Genomic DNA, 6,000 nt, shown 5'->3' on the forward strand with positions numbered 1-6,000 from the left:
CAGTTGGCTACTTGGTTGGCTGGCAAGTCAACTCTCTCTCTCCCTCTTTCTCCGTCTCCGTCTCCCTCTCTCTCTCTCTCTCTCTCTCTCTGGCAATGAAGCACAACTTGCCACACTTCATAAACTCTCAGTTGCGGATTCTGTAGCATGCTTAAAATGCAAGGTTTCTCCTTCTTGTTGTTGTCGTTGTCTTGTCGTTGTTGTGGGTGTTGCTGTTGTTGCTGTTGTTGCTGCTACTTGCAGTTGCCATTGTCATTTTGCTGCTGTCGTCGCCTTGGCTTTTATGTGTGTCACAGCCGTTAATTGTTTCACGTTTAAATTGTCGACATTTTGCTTCTGTTTCCTCCCACTTGCTCTCTCTCTCTCCTTCTCTAACTCTCTCTCTCTCTCTCTCTGTCTCTTGCTTGACTGTATTAGTTTTAATTAAACACCTGAGCGTCTAGCAGACTAATTATAGTGAATGTCCGTTGCGTTGCGTTGAGTTGCGTTTTACGTTTGTCTTTCTTCGTTTTGTTACATTTTTAATCAAAGTCATTAATTCGCGCTTGTTAATAACAATTAAATGTGGGCTTTAGCTTTAGCTTTGGCTTTTGCTTTACTTCTTTTCCTTTATTCTTTTTATATAATTCTTTTTTTTTTTTGTGTGTGTCTATTTCATTTCATTTCTTTTCTTTTTTTGTTTGTTGTCGCTGTTTTTCTTTGTTGGTCCGCATCACAATTAAGCATTTAATCAATACAATTAAAGCCTTGGATCTAGCTGCTGAACATCATTAAAAGAAATGCCCAAAAAGACGCAGACACAAAACGACAATGACGAGATGTTGAGATGGCGATGGCGATGGCGATGGCGAGATGACGATATATAAAAATAAACATAAAACAAAAAGGCAACGATAAAAGGAAGCCAGCAGAGCCAAAAAACTTATTGGTCGACTCTCTCTCTTTCTCTTTATCTTTCTCTCTCTTTCTCTCTCTTTCATTCGCTTACAGCTGCCCCAAAAGATACAAAAGCGGAATTAAAAGTTTCTTTTTTTGTTCTAGGAACCAAAATTTAAGCCAACACACAAACACACACACACACGCACGCAGCGAAAGAGCGAAGAAGAGAGAGGAAGATGGCAAAGAGGGGAGGGTGGGGGGCTTCAAGTACCACCCAACAAAAGAGTCGCCTCATCTTTGGAAAGAAAATCCTCTAAAATGCGCACACCAAGTGCGCCCAAAATAGGGAAAGGGCAAGGGCCAAAGAGAGGTGGGTGAGGGGAGAAGGGGAGAAGGAAGGGGGGGACACGGCAAGTTTTTACGCAAATAAACGCACGTTTTTGCACAACTTTGTGCCACTTTCATTTTTATTCAGCTCTCTCTCTCTCTCTATCTACCTCTCTCGCTCTTTCACTCTTTATTCTGCTGTTGTTTTATTTGCCCCTTTTTATATGCTACACTTTTTGTCATTGTCGCTTTGTGCGGGCTTCAATGTGTGCATGTGTGTGTGTGTGAGTTTGTGTTTGGGTTTGTCTTTGAGTTTGTCTACGTATGTGTGCGTATGTGTATGTGTGTGTGTGTGTGGGTGAGCCTTCAATTCCGTTTATGCTCGTTGTGTTTTTTTTTCCGGACCGCGCCAAATTCTTTGGCTAATGGAACTAGTAATTACAATTATTTGTCGAGCATATCTATTTGCGCCCATTTTTTCCTTCATTTCAATATAAACAGCATACAATAATATCCGATATTGTATGTAGCTGACAATAGTTTAGCTTTTCGTGTATCCTAAGTAAATAATATAATATTTTGTGTAGTGCAACAGTTTTTTATTTCAGATTTAAGTTCGCTCATATATAACTTTCTTTTACATCAAATTATGATTCTACATTAATATAATCTTACATTCTTATATTTCATTTACAATACAAGTTTGATATATTTTTAGTATTTATCTAGTATATTAACTTGGTATATTTTAAGAAGAATACCGCACTGTTTTGCTTTTATATGTAGCTTTCTTACTTGTTTTTTTGTTTATATTTTAAGGCAACTTTCCTTTTGAACAAATAAATAAATAACAAAATAACAGAAGTTAAACTTAAATATATATACATTTTAATTATTGTAAATGAAATAAAATTAAAGCGCAAGAAACGTATGACAAGTTAAAAGTCAGCTAAATTTAACAAACAAAAAAGTTTTACATGAAAACTTACTACTTTTTTTAATAGTTGAATAAAATGGATAAAAAAAAGTAAACATAAAAAAATAAAACTAACTAAAAAGAATCAAATTGATTGCAATTTAAGAGTCAGCTAAATAAAGCATAAAGTTTAACATAATAAATTACAATCCTTTTTTTAATTTTTGTTATAAATAACATATACAAAAAATACATATTTGCTTGCCTCGAAGTAATAAAAGCGAAACTAATTGACTGCAAATTAAAAGTCAGCTAAATTAAGCAAAAAATAAATGTAAAATGCTCAGAAAAAAATATATACTTTTTCTTTCGGTGTATAAAAAGTAAGTCTATTTTTTATTCCACAGATTTTACGAACCAACAAGCAACGAAAACCACAGAGAAAAATGCTCGAAGCTGAGATACCAAGTAAACAATTAATGAAGTTTTTAGGGAATTTTCTTTGATTAACTTTTAAGCTGAGTGTGGTATAAATGCAATAACTGTGCTGAATATATAATTTATATAGAAACAAGTGTCTGCTGCTGGCTGTTATGCCCTTTTAGCGTGAGTGTGTGCCAGGTATAAGGAATTAAATCAAATGAAACTAGCGAAAGAGAAAAAGTGAAAAACACGGCTGAATAAATCAAAATTAAATTTTCGCTTTCTTGACACTTTGCTGTCTCTCTCTCTCTTTCACTCTTTCTCACTGTCTTCCTCTTTTTTGTTGTTGCTTTCTCTCTTTTTGTGTGCTGTTGCTTCACTTATGTTGTCATTGCCAGAGCGCCTTTTATTTTTATTACTTTACGCATAAGCTGTGTTTCATTTTTCTTCCCTTTATTATTATTTATTTGTTGTTGCTCGGTTTCTGCTTGTTTCCATACCCTGTAGTATGCCACAAAGTAAGGTCTTTGCAATCTATACAAAGTAAAATGTTTAAATTCTATATTAACCAATGAAATCTTTTCTGTAATGTTTTGTTACCGATTCTTTACTACATAAAACAAAAATCTGTGCTAACACTTAAATCTCTGGCTCACAAAATTAATTATGCAGAGTCGAATGTAATTTGCTTGCCACACACTAATTTAATCATTTTTTCACATATTTGTTGTTTGACTTGTTAAATGTATTTACCTCGGCTGTGCAGTCAATTGGCTTTCGCTGTTGCTGTTGCGAAAATATTTAACAGGCAATTTATTTTTATGAAAATTGCAACGGCAGCAACAGCAACAGACGATGTAACTGTAATTGCAGCTGAAGCAACGCCAGCAACGCATTAAATCGTTTATAAATCACTTTCGACAACTGTCACACACACACACGCACACACATACACACACGCGTAGCCTCGCTTCAGCTTCAGCTTTAGTGTTGCATACTTTTTGGCGCTGCAATAAAATGTCATTTATTATTGTGGATGTTTTGGGGCAGGAAGCTGAAGAGAAAACGCTTTCAATTTCGATTACGTGTCGATTACGTTTTGCTGCCAAACTTGTCATTAAAGTATGTTTTGCATTTTGCTCATTAAAAATTCCAATAAATCAAAGACTATTTTTGCCTTATACTTGATGCCATTATGCCTTGGCCTTCTCTCTCTGTCTCTCTCTGTCTGTCTCACTCTTTCGTCTCCATTTGATGTAGATTTTCAATTGTTCGCCTCGATTTTTATTATTGCTCCTCTCGAGTCGAACTGCATGTAAATATTTCAGAAAAGCTGTCAACAATTTTGACTTGCCCTTGGGGACAACACTCTGTACATTTTTGTGTGTCGCTCCGCCTATGCAATCAACATAAACATAAATTGAAATATATGACAATTTCCATGTACTCTCTGCGTATTTTTCTTTTTCATTGTACCTTTTTTTTTCGGTCGACAAGCGAACAACAACAAAAAAAAACACAAAATACATTTATATGAGATGCCCGAAAGGTAAACGGAAATATAATTAAATATTGCGCGCCGTTTGATTCCCAAAAGAAATAAAGATATTTACCAAAAAAAAAAAATAAAAATAGGAAAAAAATTATATTTGCTCTCTGGCCGCAATGGAAAAAATGGCAAAATGTCAATATTAATTGCCACTATATACACAAACAAATATATATTTTACAACGTGCTGAATGTAATTACAAGCCCATCCGGACGACACACTCAATCGAAGTTCGACCTTTCGTAAATTAAATGGTGATAAATGAATTAACCCAAAAGACTCTCAACCTCCCTCCTCCTCCTCCCCCTTCCCCTCATAATACGTATGCAAATACCGTACAATATTGTCCGTTCACCACAAACGTAAACAATAATAACAGGTTCTTTTGAGCATCGTTTTTCAGGATTGTTTTTCCTGAAATTTTCAATTTTGCCTTCAAATCATTGGAATCCATAGAATTTAAAGCTATTAAATGATCGCTAATCTCTTTTTGAAGTAATCACACATAGATTATAGATTAATGTTTGCACACATTATGTGAGTTCCTCATAACTTTTGGGAATAGCTTAAATTACGACTCAATAAAAATGCTGAAAATTAACAAAGAAAATGCCTAAACCGAAATTATGATATTTAAGAGTGATTCGTTAAAAGATATATGCATATATGTGTACCATAATCGTATATAGAAGAAGATTCAAGATAAGCACAATATACACAAGAACAAGAAAAAAACACGCGCACACATTTATCAAGTGTATAAAATTCATGTTATGATTGAAATTCACAGCATCACAAAGCCAATAAAAAACCGCTTTGCATCAAATAAGGGGGGACAGAATATACATATTTATATATACTATGTTACATATGTTGTAGATGATATGTGGATAAACAACAAATGTCCTCAATGTAATTCATATTTTGTGTCTTGTCATCTTTGTTTTCAATAATCTTTCTTTCATTCTTTTTCTTTTTTTTTTTTTTGCTTGTCACTTGGGTTTTTGAGGTATTTGCAAAAAAAATTACAAAAAAAAATTTGTAGATCATTTCAAGGATAAAAGCACAACAGAAATAATTAGAGATATCAACAACAATTTGAAATTATTGCGCTCACCGTTGGGACCAAAAAATCACTTCGAGGTTTTAACCGTTAAACACAGCGAAATTATTCGCTTTCGTCAAAGAACTTTTGATTTAATTGCAAACAACAGAAAAAAAAAAGTATTATTCAGAATTTGTATTGATTGGATTTGATTTGATTTATTTTTTTTTTTTTAGCTTTTTACTTTTTCTTTTTTTTTTTTTTTGAATGATATTAGTGTTACTTGTGTTTTCAACTTTGAAAGTGTTGTTGTTGTTATTTGGTGGCAAAGTGCCGTCTAAGCAAACTTCAACTGGTTGTCGCGATGCTGCTCAAGAGCAGAGTGAAATTTGTGGATGCGTTGTACGACAGCGCTAGCTCCGGGTTCTGTGGCCAGCAGCGACGACGATGTGCACGAGAATGAAACGTCCAGCAAAGACGAGACGAAACGAATGCGAAACGATGGCGAAACGATGTGAAACGAAACGAAACGAAGCGACGCACAAAGCCGATCCCGAAGCTGCGGCCGAAGCCGAAGTTGAAGCTGAGGCTGAGACTGAGGCTGCCCAAAAACGAATGCTGAATGGGAATGTGAAGGAGAACGCGGTCGAGGGCAAAGACAAGGCCGAGGGTAGTGCACGAGGACACACACAATCATGAGGTTGGCGTCTCGAACTCAAATCGCTTCAATTTCACTTTGCGGACAAGCAACGTCGCGATGTGGGAGGAGGGGAGGGAATGGTAGAAGGCTATTGCTGCTGGTGTTGTTGTTGCTGTTGCTGCAGCCTCATCATGTGTTGGTGTTGGTGTTAAGGACAGGG

At 35.5% G+C, this 6,000-nt stretch overlaps 1 protein-coding gene across 3 annotated transcripts in view; it reads right to left on the minus strand.

Moving 5' to 3' along the window:
• Positions 1–5,583, minus strand: part of LOC117577610 (mucin-19) — a 73,141-nt gene extending 67,558 nt beyond the window's left edge. For 2 of the 3 annotated variants that reach the window (XM_052004399.1, XM_034262458.2), the window contains exon 1: positions 5,213–5,583. The gene's annotated coding sequence lies outside the window, so the exon portion shown is untranslated. The remainder of the gene's footprint in view (positions 1–5,212) is intronic. The other variant, XM_034262459.2, reaches the window with a different exon arrangement.
• Positions 5,584–6,000: the final 417 nt, after the last annotated feature.

Source organism: Drosophila albomicans, chromosome X, assembly GCF_009650485.2.
Source record: "Drosophila albomicans strain 15112-1751.03 chromosome X, ASM965048v2, whole genome shotgun sequence".
NCBI lineage: Eukaryota > Metazoa > Arthropoda > Insecta > Diptera > Drosophilidae > Drosophila > Drosophila albomicans.